The sequence below is a fragment of the Molothrus aeneus genome, chromosome Z (genome assembly GCF_037042795.1).
Source record: "Molothrus aeneus isolate 106 chromosome Z, BPBGC_Maene_1.0, whole genome shotgun sequence".
NCBI lineage: Eukaryota > Metazoa > Chordata > Aves > Passeriformes > Icteridae > Molothrus > Molothrus aeneus.
The window spans coordinates 66,182,474-66,196,955 of NC_089680.1; the positions used below are offsets into that span (position 1 = coordinate 66,182,474).

At 41.0% G+C, this 14,482-nt stretch overlaps 1 protein-coding gene across 1 annotated transcript in view; it reads left to right on the forward strand.

The window, feature by feature from the left end:
• Window positions 1-3,980: 3,980 nt before the first annotated feature.
• FER (FER tyrosine kinase) overlaps window positions 3,981-14,482 on the forward strand; it is a 167,145-nt gene continuing 156,643 nt past the window's right edge. Inside the window, exon 1 of the mRNA XM_066568772.1 lies at window positions 3,981-4,102. The gene's annotated coding sequence lies outside the window, so the exon portion shown is untranslated. The remainder of the gene's footprint in view (window positions 4,103-14,482) is intronic.

Consider the following 14,482-nt stretch of genomic DNA (forward strand, 5'->3'; position numbering starts at 1 on the left):
AGGTAAAGAATGATCCAGGATAGTGAACTCATTTCTTCAGGTATTTTTACCAGACAGCTGCTATAATTTTAGGTGGTTGGGCCATGAAGTAATCTGCCTGGTAGCTGTTGAGGAGTTGCAACATGGAACCCAGCATGTGTCCAGGTTCTGCTGAGTTTTTTGGGAGGTAGTTTTGGAGTAAGGTCTGAAATAATGCTTCAATGCCAAAATCTTCCAAACCAGCAGGTTTTAAGTACTGATGCTGATCACTTCTGGTCTAGCATGAAGATATAATGAGTAGGAATTAACATTAGGAGCTGCTGAGGGCAGAATGGAAAGTTTCAACAAGGTTTATGAGGGAAACCTTCCTGCTGCATCATGATGTTCAAAAAGGTTCTAGCTTTCTAATGTTCTCCTCAGAGAGGAAACCAGGTGTGGCTGGATCCACACCCAGTCCCAGACTTGGTCAAGAGTTTATGTCCAAAGATTTTTATAGGCATAATTGAATCTTAGTACAGCTTTATCCTGCAGAATTAAGGATTGCAAGACAATATAGAAGAATTATTCATTTTAATTGATGATAAAAATGCTTGGACTAAGGGATCTTAATCAGATTTTGTTACTACACAGTGAACATAGTTATAACTACTAGTATAATGCACAATTTATTAAATACTGAAGGAATAATATTAAAGCCAGCAAAACAATTACTAAGTAGAGATTGATGTTACCCACACCAATAACAGAGGGCAAATTCCTTCTGTTCAGCCTTGAGGAGTAGCCTTGAGGGGCATCCCCATTCAGGGGTGGAATATCCACAGTCGCTCTAAGAAGTGGTGTGTTAGAATTCCATGCAATTAAAAAGAGGGGCTGGGCTTTTGTGGTACAAGGTGGTTTGCAGTCAGATGTCTCTGGGCCCGCAGCATCACCTCAGCAGCTTCAGGTTATCAGCACTATGACTTGATGCTGCCTCTAATAGCAACTTCACCTGGCATATCCTCACCAGTGCCAGTTCATGTCAGGAAATGTTCTTCACTTCCTCAGAATATTTCACTTTGGGACTGATCAATCAGGCTGATTCTTCAACACCAAACACAGTATGATGCCCCTTCCCCACCCACTACTGATAATTTTTTCAAATAGTGTCAAGTTTGAGCTGTTTTACCCCCACTTAGGCAGAGCATCCTGCTACAGGAGCAAAGGGGAGAGGCTGGAAGAACGTACAGCCAGAATGTGTTGAGGCAAGATCATATCCATTTCCCTGATCCTTTTCATCTCTTCTGGATACTTGCAAGAAGCAGCCTCTCCAATTTTGTACTTAGGCAGTGGGCCCTGGGTCAGGCTTGGGAGGAAGAGGGCAAAGGAAATATGTACTGGGCTGAGTGAGGGAATGTGTGCAGAACTGGAACACCGGGATAGGGAGGATCCTTTTACAAATAAACTTGCTAATTTGAATTTTAATTGCAAGTGGTGATAAACTTGAAAAGCTTTTTGTATTCAATTAATAACAGCACTTTCTATATAAAATTAACAACTTGATTTTCAAAATATTTTGCATATGTCTACACTACACTGCAGTGACTATAGTATAGGAACATCTCTTTTTCATCTTTATTTTAAATATATATGAAAGCTTCAGGGGAAAAAAGCCAACCCTGTTACATAAAAAAGCACACAGAATCCTCTCTTCCTCAAAAATCAAGTAGATTCTTCAATAAAGTTTAAAAATTTCTAATCAGAAAACTAATGAGGAAAGTTTTCTACCCTTGTACCATTGCCTACCAGTTTTCATAAAGCTGAAGGGTCTCAAGGCCAGGTAAACTTCTGAACTGTAGACAAAAATCATGCAACATCTTCTGCAGGCACATGAGACTGATAAGATACCTGCCCAATAAAATAGTCTGTGTTTGAATATAGCTGAATGAAGACTGGCTCATGCTGTTTGCACCAGCATTTGTCATAAAACACTCTAACTGATGACTTCTTACAGCAAATTCAGTATTAGCATATAAGATATTTATCCCAGATCTAACACATTTGGAAATCTACAAATGTAAATTACATCTTAAACTCCCATTTTCTACAACTAAATAGCTTTTTTTTTTTTCCTTCAGTACCATGCAAATTTGTTTATTATTGCATATAGGTCTCAATTTGCCTCAAGGTGCATAGAGACAATGTACAAAGGAATGTAATTTTTTCTTATTTGATAAACAGGCAAATAAAGGAAAATATTTTTATAAGCTGTTTGGGAAGAAAATGTGTGAATGGCTTAAACAGAGGTAGAGAACTGCACACACCAAAGTTTCATTAGTGCTTTTTAAACACTTGGGTCTAAAAAGAAGCCATGAACTGGAATATGAGCGCTCTGTGCATATCTCTGTTTTTAGGGTCCTGAATACCAATCACTACCACCCTCTCAGAAAAAAAAAAAAAAAGATGCTTTTCTGTAAATTTAATCAAAACTGTTAAGTGGTCTTCAGTATCTCTGAAATAGATCATGCAGATTTTGTTATTGCTACTTCATTAAATTGTTTTTTTTTTCATTTGCTTTCAGCTTAATCTATTATAAAAGACAATATAAAGCTTTAATATTAATGGGTTTTCCTGAAACCTATGAAGGGGATTTTTTTCCTCCCTCTTTTTTTGTTTTTCTTTTTTTCCTCCCCTCTTTTTCTTTCTTTTCTTTTTTGCCCTACATTTTTCCTTCTAGTTTTTCTTTCCCCCTTTTTTCTTTTATTCCCTTCTTTTTCCTGCCACTTTTTTACCTTTCTTTTTTCCTGCCACCTCTCCTCTTCCTTTTGCCTTCTTTTTTTCTTCCTTTACCCACCCTTTTCTATTTTGTTTTTTCTTCCCCCTTTTCTTTTTCCCTTTCTTCCCCCCTCCCCCTTCTTAAATTTTGCCCCTTTTATTTCTCCCCCTTTTGTTTTTCCTTCCACACCCAATTTTCTTTTTCACCGCCTTTCTTTTTTCACTGCTCGCTGCCTCTCTCTGGCTGAGCTGCCGCAGCACCAAATCACCAAATCACTCCTTGTCCACCTGTCCGGCAGCCGCGGTGCCCAGGAGTCACCCAGGCGCACCGCTGAGCCTCGCACGCCTCCCTCCCTGCCGGCGGCGCGGGCAGCAGGGACCTGCGGGGACGCGGGGCTGTCCTCAGGGCTGTCCCCATGGTGGCGGCGCGGGGACGCGCGGGGGAAGGGGGCAGGGAGTGTTGCCGGGAGACGGAGGCGCGCGGGAGGCGTTGGCGCACGAGCGCGCCCCTCCCCCGCCCCCTCGCGCGCGCGTCAGCGGGAGGCGGACCGCGCCGCCATTGGCCGGCGGGGCGGCGGGCGGTGCCGCGCGCATAGGCCCGCGCAGGGTCACGCGGCGCGGGCGGGCCCGTGACGCGCGCGGCGGCGGAGGGGGCTCGGCTTGTCAGGTAGGGACGGTCCGCGCGCGCCGCCCGCGCTCCCGCCGGGGCCGCGCCCGCGCCCGCGCAGGGGTCCGGCGGCACTCGCCCCGCCGGCGCCGCCCCCGCCCCGGCCAGGGACCCCCGGGAGCGCCGGGACCCCCAGCCGGCCCGGGGACGCTGGCGGGCCCCGCGCCGGCTCTACCTGCGGGCGGGGTGGGGCGGGGCGGGGCGGGGCGGGGCGGGCAGCGGCGCCGCTCGCGTTCCGCTGCGCCGGGGCGGTGGCGGCGGCCGCATCCGGTCGCGTCCCGGTGGCGTCCCGCGGGGAGGTGTCGGAGGCGCCGCTCGCCCGGCGGCGGCTCCACCCCGGCGGGGAAGGGGCAGCGCGGCGGGCGCGCGTCCCGCCCCCTCCCCGGGTTCGCCGCCGAGGTCCGGGCGGGGGGAGGCAGAGGACGGGTTCGGCCCCGGTCCGGCGGTCCCGGTCCGGCGGTCCCGGGCGTGTCTGTTCCCCTCCCGTGGTCCGGCCGGGCTGGAAGTGCTGGGAGTAACGGGAGGACGCGCCGGCCACCGCCAGGAGCTACGCTGTGTGGCCATCCCTGCTTCCCAATAAATGCAACAGCCCCGGGGAGGCAGTTTGGGGGTTTGAGTTCTCTTGCTCCTTGGTGCCGCCTGACTGTTCTGTACAACACAGCGGCCTCCTGCGAGAACTTGTGCCTTAGTGCTGGAGCCTGCACGGTGAGGCCTTGTCAGTGTCGCTGCCCTGGCGCTCTTCGTATGCATTCTAATGCTTTGTGTGTTTGAGATTTTGGGATTTGCACGTGTACTGAATACTTATATTTGGTGTTCGAGTGGATTACACAGAAGGGCATTAAACATCCCTTTTCACGTTGGAGTGTATTTCTCTTTGGTTGGACTTCACATGAGCATACATACCCCTAAAATGACACGTCTGTGTGAGCACCAGGGGTTTTGTAAGACCTTTAAAACAAGCCAAGTCATTTTCTCTTTGCAGGAGGGCATCACTGCTTTTCATGTAGGTGAAATAACTTTTCCCTGCTTTGCAACAGACCTGCTCAAAGTGGCTTTGGTGGTCTGCTCTGTTGTATTGCAGATTCCTTCAACAAGTTGCAGTGTGAAAAAAGATGGGTGATGTGTGAAACTGGACCAAAAAAACCTATTGGGTATTAAAATAAGTTAATTAAAATAAGTTAATTTTACTTGTTTACAATACCTAACAAGGAGATTGCTTCAACAGTTTATTTTATGTAAGTGGTAGTCTTTGAGAATCTCAGGGAGGTGGGACATTCACACATCATCTGCTCACAGTCAAAGCAAATTGCAGATGATGGACACATTATAAGTTGAGTCAGAGTAATGATTATTGTTGGTGAGACCGATGTATGTTCCCTCATCTTATAAATTCCTTGTAATGTGTTGACAAATATTGTCAGTACAGTTAGAACTTTAAAATACACGTGTGCGGAATGTTAACCCTAGTAAACTTGGGCTTTGGAGATACTTCTTTGAGAGAGAAGATTAGGTCTCCTATGTAGGTCTCAATATCACTTACTAGCTGAGCAAAAGCTCAGTTATCCATCAGATTTCCTGATTTTCTACAACTGTAACTTCATGTCACAGCTGAGTCCTTTGTCCTTTGTAAGTTGGTATTTGGATTGCCAGTGTATAAAGTGATCATGTAGAAATAATTCTGATACTTGAAAGCAAGACGGGGTAGCGAAGGCAATGAACAGAGTATGGAGAATAGAAATTTTCAGTTCCTCTGGAGGTGTTTGATAGAGCTTAAAGATTAACTAGCAAAAAAGATAAAAGAATGTATCAGTGTGAGCACTGATATCAGAGAACTTTAGTGATGTGAAGGTGAGATGGGCCTTTGTTAAGAGAGGGGGAGTGACATTTGCTTCACTAGATTAGAGGTATTTAACTAAGAGCATAAAAGGGAAGAAAGGTTTGGCTACAGGAGGTGCACTGCAGTTAGGTAACATGGGATGCATTTCCATACTTAAAATGCTCAGAGTTCAGTGTCATTCTTCCTGCAGTGGAGAGCAGAGGTGTTGTGGTGATACGAGAATGGGGCAGGCGTCTGGTGGCCTGTTCTTTGTCCGTGGGAAATCCCCTATCCCTTCCTGGTCTCACCTCCAACTTGCTGCCTGTCCTCGGTGTTCCCTCAGCTGGGAGCAGCAGGGCGAAGGAAGATATGTTTGCCGTGTCAGGCTGAAGGCGGAGAGAGAGCTGGCAGCAAGTCCAGAATTGCTCCATAGAAGGAGATGGGGCTAGGAGCATGAGGTCATCACTTTGCAAGGAGGAGTTTTTTTTTTACAGTGTGTGGGAAGTAGCTCTAGGAAAAGAGACTTTTTTGCTGGCAGGGAGAAGAAACAGCAGTAAGGGAAGAAAGACTAAATGCATTCCAGTAGGAAGTAAACTGCATATATGCTCCTATTCTAAGATAAAACTGTTCACTTAGTCTTGCCCTAATTATATTGGTGCTGTACTTGCCTTGTGAAAATGGATTTCAAAAACCTAGTGGAGAGCTTTATTCTACGGTAGAGATAGTCTTGAAATTGTTGAGTATTCACCATTTTATTAGGGAGTTAATTTAAAATTTGGAGCATGAAAATATGCAGAAAGTCTATGCTGTTTATAATTTGTGTCAGGTAAATGTAGCATTTCTTTACAAAGGTTTATTTTTGAAAATTTTGCAGTAGTGAATCAGTGAAATTCATAGCTTTGTTTCCAGGTTTGAGAGAAGATAGTCACCTCTTATTTTAAGAGTGTATGGTCTCATACAGTACATAGGAAGTTTTGGTAAGGATTCTTAAAAACCAGCAAGAGTCCTTCTAAAATGGCGTTTATTTTTGTGTTTGGGATTATAATTCTTTTCTTGTGGGACAGCTTCACTGGATGGAAGGCTTTGATTGCTGTCAGCTTGTAGCATGAAATCATATTTGTAACCATTATGGTAATTCTTCTCTATTTTCTCTTTCAAGTTTAAGTGTAGAGTTCAGTTCAGTGTAAGGAGTCTGAAATAATAGGGAATTTTTAAATTCCTGTGTGTTTCCCTGATGATATTAAAAATAAATTCACAACAATTTAGGGTTTAATGCTGTTTTTAATCTGAGTGAGTGAACTGTACCTCATGACACCATTCTGCTTTGGATTTCAGATTTCTGTTTGCTCTATAGTAACCAGCTTCCCTTACATTGCTGCTTTCTACACCTGAGAGAAAATGCTAGGTGCTTTAACCACATATAATTTCAAACTTTCTTCTTCATATCTGGGTTTCTTACTAACCTGCTTACAATACTCAGATGTGTGCCTTAGCAGGTTGTAGAGACAACCCGCTGTACTCATTACTTTACTGAAGTTCAGTGTCTGATTTCTGTCCCCATGTATGGGTTTCACAGAATTACTAATCTTTGGAGTGTACTAGTTGGCTCTTTAGAACGTCGTTGATGTTGTGGGCTTGCACCTTGGACAAAAAGGGTATTTTGTTAGGATTTCTGATATGGCTGCTCTTATTTGCTGCTGAGGGCACAGTTACTGCTTGGACCAGATAATTCCTTCAGGTTGTTGACAGGGTGAATGTGGAGTAACAGCACCAATTGCATACTGAGAGAGCTTTCTGCCATGTAGCTCTCTATTACAACAAACACATACTGTCAGCTGTTGAGGGGGAAATAGAACAATCATGTATATTGTTAATCTATTCTTTAGGTATGCTGTACAATACCGCCTGCGAAATACTGTAGTTCACTTGCAACCCTCTCTTAGTATGAGCTAGTAAGAAAATACTTAATGAATAAGTTCTTAATGGTTCTCATGTATTTGGCATTTTTCAATACATGGCATTCAAGTCTTGGTCTGAAGACAGGTAGGCATCTTGCAATTGTCATTACTTAATCGAAAGAGTCTCACAACTTTTTTTTTCATACTGTGATTCTGTAAGTGATTTATTTCAACATGAGGGGCTGAGACATTTAGAAATAATGCTTAAGCGTAAAACTAAATTACCATAATTAAGACTTAATGAAAAACTAGTTATCTTGTAAGTAGTGGCAACCTGTGAAAAGTCTGTGAATTGTTGCATATTACATAAGCACTCTTTGCCAGAAGCAGAAGTTAAATCCAGAGCAATGTTAAAGTTCATTAATCATGAGCCATTTGTTCCTTGAAATTGCCTGTTTAGTAAATGGGAGACACACAATTATAGCAATGAGCCTGATAAGAGTCATGAAGATGAGCTCCTCTGACAGAGTGCTGAATCATACTCAGAGCACTCCATCCTCTCTAATAAATGGGTTGGGCATTTCTGGAGAAAAGCTCTATGAAAGTAATTACACAATCACATAGTGCATATTCCAAAGAGGGTGGAATTTGGGTTTGCATCCTCATTTTGTGAGTTTCTTAATTTCGTACTTGGTTTGTCAGCTTTGCTGCTTTTTGTCAGTTCTGTTTATGCCTAACTTTTTGCTTTAGAAAATTTGGAAAATCTTACTCCATACATTGACAGCATATTGTAGCTTACATTGTCTGTCATCACATTTGTAATGTTTGCTGTTTGAATTGAGAGTGGCAGGTATAAGTTGTTTTCTTTCTTGTAATAGAGAGCTGGAAAGGACGTAGATTTAATGGTTATTTAATAAGACAGGAATTATTTTATTGAATATTTGGTGCTTTAATACTCAGGCAAATAACCTATTAATAATGGCTGAGCTGGTGGGCGTTGTTAGCTGCTACACTTGTAAATCACAAAATTCACCTTTGGTAAACATATAAACAAGTAGGAGTAGCATCATAGGATAAATCCTGATTTTTGAATACATAAAGCTTGTTTTATCTGCTGTTACATTGTATAAATTTGTTAAATTATGATCACTGCAGTGTATTACTATTGTGTCTGCTCAAGTACAGCTTTTTAGAATTATGCTAAAGCTTCCTTTCTATATTTCATGTGTCTTTCAGATGGCATCTGATTTCCTAGTTGTGGTTCCTGCTTTCAAATGTTCATGAGTGTAAAATAATAAGCCACAGCATTTGTTCTCTAAGTTTCAGGAAGTACAGATAAGGATTACAGTCAGGCAAAGTGGTTAAGTTCAAAAAATGTGACAGCTTAAGCATTGTAAAAATGTGAGAATTGCAATGTTAAGAAAAATCATACAACTTTAGAGCAGCTTTTTACTGGTTAAAAAATAGAAAACATGGAATCAGAAAAACACATCCTTGTTTATTTTAGGTATATTTGTTGTATGTCAATGCTGTGAATGCTGTGTTACCTCCCAGCTTTTCTGAAATTTCCATGATATGGTTGATAAACTGAAGTTCATCAGATAAAAGAAAATGCCAAATACAGAAAAAATGGTGTCAGTTGAAGTGTGCATCTGAAAAACCAAACAGTTCTAAAGGGTCTGTAACAAAGATAGAGGAAAGCTATTTAATACCAGTTCTGCCTTTTGGATTAGGTGAATGTTGAAATTGGAACACAAAATCTCTCATCAGTGAATGTGTTAAGTAAATTTGAAGCTACTATTTTAATAAATTTAATTGGCATCCAGAGAATCTAATTTATCTAAATGATTTTTTTTTAATGAGAGAAGGTAATTATATGTCATTCTTACTGAAGTCAAAATCTCAGTTTGAGTCAGTTGGTCGGTTGTTGTGTTCTAGCTTCTAGCTCTCCTTCTCTGGAGCCAGGTGGTATCCTCTGAAAGGAAGCTAACTGATGGGAGTTGACTCCAGGCCCTGCTTCAGATACAATGTGGACGCTCATTGCAGGAGATTTGTGCCCTTTGCAGAACAGTCTTCAGGAGGTATCCTGTCCTTGTATGCCTTGTGTCTCAAGGCCTCATGTTTCCGTGCAGTGCATACCCTGTGCAAAAAATCAGTCCAGTGGGCTGTGACACAGTGATTTCTTGTGCTCTGGTATTCCATCACCAGTCACCCCATCCAGGCTTGGGGAGCCTGAGTGGGGATGTAGGGGTTAGCAGTGTGGGTGTGGTAAGTCTGGTTTTGGTGGGGGCGGAGATGCCATTTCCAAAGCTCTGATTGAGCAGATGGTTGTCAACATTTGGCAATTACAATAGTGTGGCTTGTGTGTCTCTACAGAATTTTTCTCAGATTAAGCTGGGATTTCAGGTTTCGAGATGCAGTCAAATTCCCTTTAGGTATCTCAGAGTACAGTAAGACAAGAATTCTGAGGGAGCTAAATAACCCTTGTCTACAGTACAACAATATTGTCATCTCTAACTTGTTTCTGAATGATACTATGTTATGAAGAATATTGTCCTTTTAAATGAAATATCGGCTACCTGGTATAATCTCTGGAAAGAACACTTTTGGGCAGCAGAAGGAAAGGCTGGATATGAAATAATCACCTAGTGCAATAACGATCAGATAGGCTGAATCTTAGGTATTCAAATAAATTTCCACGTGAAGAATCCAATCATGCATGTGCACTTCAGGATCACTTGTCCAGACATCTGGAAGATTAAACCTCTACCACTTTTACCTGTTTGTAATAGCATCCATTAATTAAAGCTCATACATTTTCAAATGAGAGTAATATTGTTCAGAAGGAGTGTTCTTTATAGCTAGGATAGCTGATGATACCCAAACAGAACTGACTGGAACTAAGAAAAGAATAGGTAGGTTTTACATTTTGGTATATATTTCTAGAATGTATGTAATAAAATTTGTTACACACTTAAAGCATGTAAGAAGGTTCAACAAATGCATCTTTCAGTCATTTGCATTTCTGGTGAGAGTAACTGTATCCCATTTAACACAGAGAGTTATCACAATATGGAGATGGGAAGGAACAGTCAGTTCAGGAACCGCAAACAAAGGCTTGAGACAACACCTTTCACTGAACCACAGGACAGGTTGTATCTCCTGTAGTGCAACAGCCTGGAATATCAGTAGTTAGGAAGAGACAGAACCATCTCATAGACCTATGGTCCTCATGGCTAGTATTTTCTGTACAAAATACTGTGTAATCAAACTACATTAAATGTGGTCCAATGATGCTAAGGAAATAAGTGACCCCGAGAAGACTGAATGAGCAGTGAGTTAACTAAGTAGAAGGTTTAATGAACCAGAAGGATGTAATTAGTTTAATGAAGGAGGAAAGAGGAAGAAACATCCTGATTGCTCTTTCAGTTTCTTTCCAAAGAATAATAAATACTTGGAACTAGATTATGTTTCTCCTGAGGAGACCACATTGTCATTTATTACAGACTAATGGCAGATGTCTTACCTAATTGTTTTGTCTGAAGTGAGACATTCTGGCTGATATTGGGCCATAGGAAGAAATTAAATGTCTCTAGACTTTATAAAGTACTTCACATCCTGAGGATTTATCTTTTTCTATGGCTTTTTCTTAAATCTTGAGAGCTAAGACAGTGCTACTGTGAGAAGCTTCTGGTAGTACTCTGGATTTCTAAGTTGAAATGTGCAGTGGCAGCAGCCAGTGAATTTTGGGACCTGAAGTCTTCAGGAGAAGTCTTAGGTGTAGCTTTGTGATGATGAGAGACCCCCAGTAGGAGTATTCTTCAGTCCTGTTCCACTTACATAGGCAGCTGTGCTTACATAGGCAGCCTTGGGACTCAGGATTTGCATGTGGGTTTTATGTGTGTGTTACTTCTGACTTGCTATGTATTCATCTCGAGATTGATGGATATCAAGATGTGAAATGCTACTTTCAGAGGTTTGGGGTATTTTTTCAAATACAGGAGACTGCTTCCTACCTTCAGACTAAAGAACTTGGGAGCTAATTGAAATCTAAATATCGAAGAGAAATCAGCAAAGGTATAAGTTAACATGCTTAGAATAACTCTTCAGTTGAGATGGTTACTACAGGTACTTTTTAATTTCAGTGTTGAGTTTTTCTAGAAGTTGTTTCTACCTTCACTAGTTGTCTAAGACAAGAAATCCCTTGAAAATGCAATAGTTTAATTTTCTTTAGCTTCTCTTTTTTTTGCTCAGCTTTAATACACTGTATAATACACACTTTAGTAAGCTTGACTCACTGATGTATTTTTTATTCTGTTTTCAAATTGTGGCCAATTTTTGGACATTTTAGCATTATATTTCTTTATAACATTGTATTTCTTTGTAATTCTGGAGCAGTCTTCTCTTTAGCTGGTAGAATTGGTTAACTGGGCTGGAGATGCACAGTACCTGCCCTGTGATAGTCACTTTTAGCAACCTTATCTTGCTCAATTCATTTTTCTTTTAGGATCTAGTGTGGCGATACATGTTGCAACACTGCAGAGTTGAGAGGTCAGTAAAAATTTGTAAGTCAGGAACTCTCTATTGAGGCCATGCTTTTCTCTGCCTTTCCTTGAGTCCTGGAGCTGAATTTAGGGAAAGTATAATTCTTGGAAAAATAGAGGAAGGAAAATTTTTTTTCTTGTAAATGCATGAAAGGTAATGGGAAACTAGGTGTGTTTAGCTTTGAAAGCAAAAGAAGGGTGTGTGGCTGATCTTGTCACTTTTTCAGAGTGAACAAGACAAGAGAAGAGTCTTGAAGCATTAGTGACAGGATGTGACTTCTGTCAGCTGGACTAGCTCTTTTCTTCTTAACCTGTATCTGCCTTCACTTCTTGTTTGTCTGTCTGATGAGATTCAGTCTTGCTATTTAGCTGTGACTGTAAGGTAGAAACTTCTGCTGGGTGGAAACAAAGCTGGTTAAGTAACTGCACTTAAGAAGCACTTACTGCATGGTTTGCTACCAGATGTCAGCTCTACCCTTTGCCCATTCTTTCACAAAAGGCCTGAGATGATAAAGAACATGCTGAGCAAGTTACCAGGCCATGGGAAGTAGCAAACAGCTGAAGATGGAGAGGAGAATGAGATTGCTGTTTCGAATAGTCTTGGAAAATGGGAGATGTCATCTGGAACAAAGCAGGGGTCAGTGAGTATGAAGGCTCACTGGCTGTCTGTAGGCTGGACAGAATGGATGTGTGTGGTGGTGGAAGATGAAGTTAGGTGGAAAAAGAACATGAATTTTTGGATAATGAACAAATAAGGATATGTTATCAAGTTGCTAGAAAGAGGGTAAGCACATGGGCAAGGAGCTTGAAAATAATTTGAACTAATTTCTTGTTCTTGTCAGAGTTGGTTGGTCCTACAGTTGGTCCTACTGTTTCAGCTTCTGACTTCTTATGTGAGATGGAGACCAGTTGCAGGGTGTTTAGAGGACAGCAGTGGTTTAGAAAGTGGTTTAAAAGGAAAGATTGAAAAAAATTAGAATTGTGTCTTGTGATTCTAGGTAGAGAATCTGACGGCTGTCTTTTTGGGCTTCTATCTGTTTAGCTTTTTTTTTTTTAGGCGTAAATCCTATTCTTTGATGAAACCCACTGCTTCTTATTTGCATTTATTTTTAATAACATCACAGCTGCAGGAACTGCTAAGAAAAAATGTGGTCTTCCTACAGGTGCAGGAATGGGAGACTGAGAGTGCACTGTTTGAGGATGTTAGTGCATGACCAAGTAAAATGCATGTAGCTCGGTACTTGCTACTATCAGATAAGAAGGGGCTGTTGGCGTAAATATAGAGTAATAGTTCCTGTTCTGCTTTTACAGTTTAGAGACATCTTGAGTTGGCACTCTTGCTGTTCTACAGATCTGTTTTTTAAAATGAATTTTTATAATAAATTTGTACTTCTTTGTTTCATGGTCTCAGAAATGTCTTTAGGCATTGAAATTATCTAATTTAATTATTTTCTGGGCAAAGAAGGACATAAGAGCAACTTTTTAAAAATTTCATTTGATGTTCTCAAGTTCTGGAAAACACTTCAGGCATTTGACATAGCATATCACTCTGTGCTATAATGATTTTTCTTTTGGTGTACTTTGATCTTACACCTGTCATTCTTACCTTTTTTGTGAGCTGAAAATTCTCTTTGTGGGTAAGCTGCTCCATGCTATGATCAATATTGTCTATATATTTTTTTGTGCTTTAAGTTTTTCTTTAGCTTGAAGAACTTGAACATACAGGCATACCACTAATGTATCAGCAGCATAAAGCTATGTTATGGTTTCCCTTCCCTTCATTAAAAATAGTTTAATATTCTGGATGGTTTCTAACCTGACTGCTTGAAAGCACTGAACAAATGTTTTTGAAGCTGTGTGTTCAGAGACTACTACATTTTTTTCTGGTACTGTTATTAAATAACTCCTACCAGTGTATTATGTTGCATTTATTGACATGTGACTTCATATGCTGTTTTCTGTGCTTGCTGCTCAGTGTTCTGATGTTTTGCAACTTTTGTAATGATCTGTTGGTTCTGATGAATCAGAGTAATTTTGTATAAAGCACAGATGCTTCTGTTATGATGTATAGGCAGGTAACCATACTGAAGAGCAGTCCAAGTCCTGGCACAGATTATGGAGAGGCTTCTGAGCTCTTTCCCCTGTCAGGCTTTGTCTCTTAATCTTACCCTGCAAGGTCTTCAGTTCTCTAGTAGCTTCCTATCAGAGACATCAGCAGAAACTTCCTACTTCCAACACCTTTTCCTACAGCATCCTTGATGTCTTCATAGAACTCTTCAAGTTGTGAAACATGATTTTGCTCTGTAAAAGCTGCATTGTTCTTTTTTTCTTTTGAATTATTCTAGTCTACAGATACTTAGGCAAGGTTTTAACCACCTTGTGCAGTATCAGAGTCAGACTGTGTTGTGCTTCTGATTGCCTTGTCCCATCTGAAGAAAATTTGATTTATTTTCCTCTCTTGATACTTCTTTGCTTGGCTCACCTTAAGCCTAAGCTTTTGCAGACTTAATATTTTGGAAATTTCAATGCTTTGGCTCAATAGTGTTGGACTGGTGAATTCCTACTCTTAATTTGATATTTTTAATTGCCTCTCGGATGCTTCATTTTTAGAGAACGCCTTATATATCCTAAATTTGAAGAGGATCTGATTTGGGGATTGGCCTTAACTGTCTTGTTAGTAATTTCAGAAAACAACAGATCATCTAAGTTTTCTGTTCTTGCTTTATCTTCTTATAAATTTGTCTTTTATACCTTCATTAGCTAGTGAATTATTGCATTGAGGTAGCAAGATGTTTGTAATTCTCAGATTCTGCTATGTTTGAGCTCA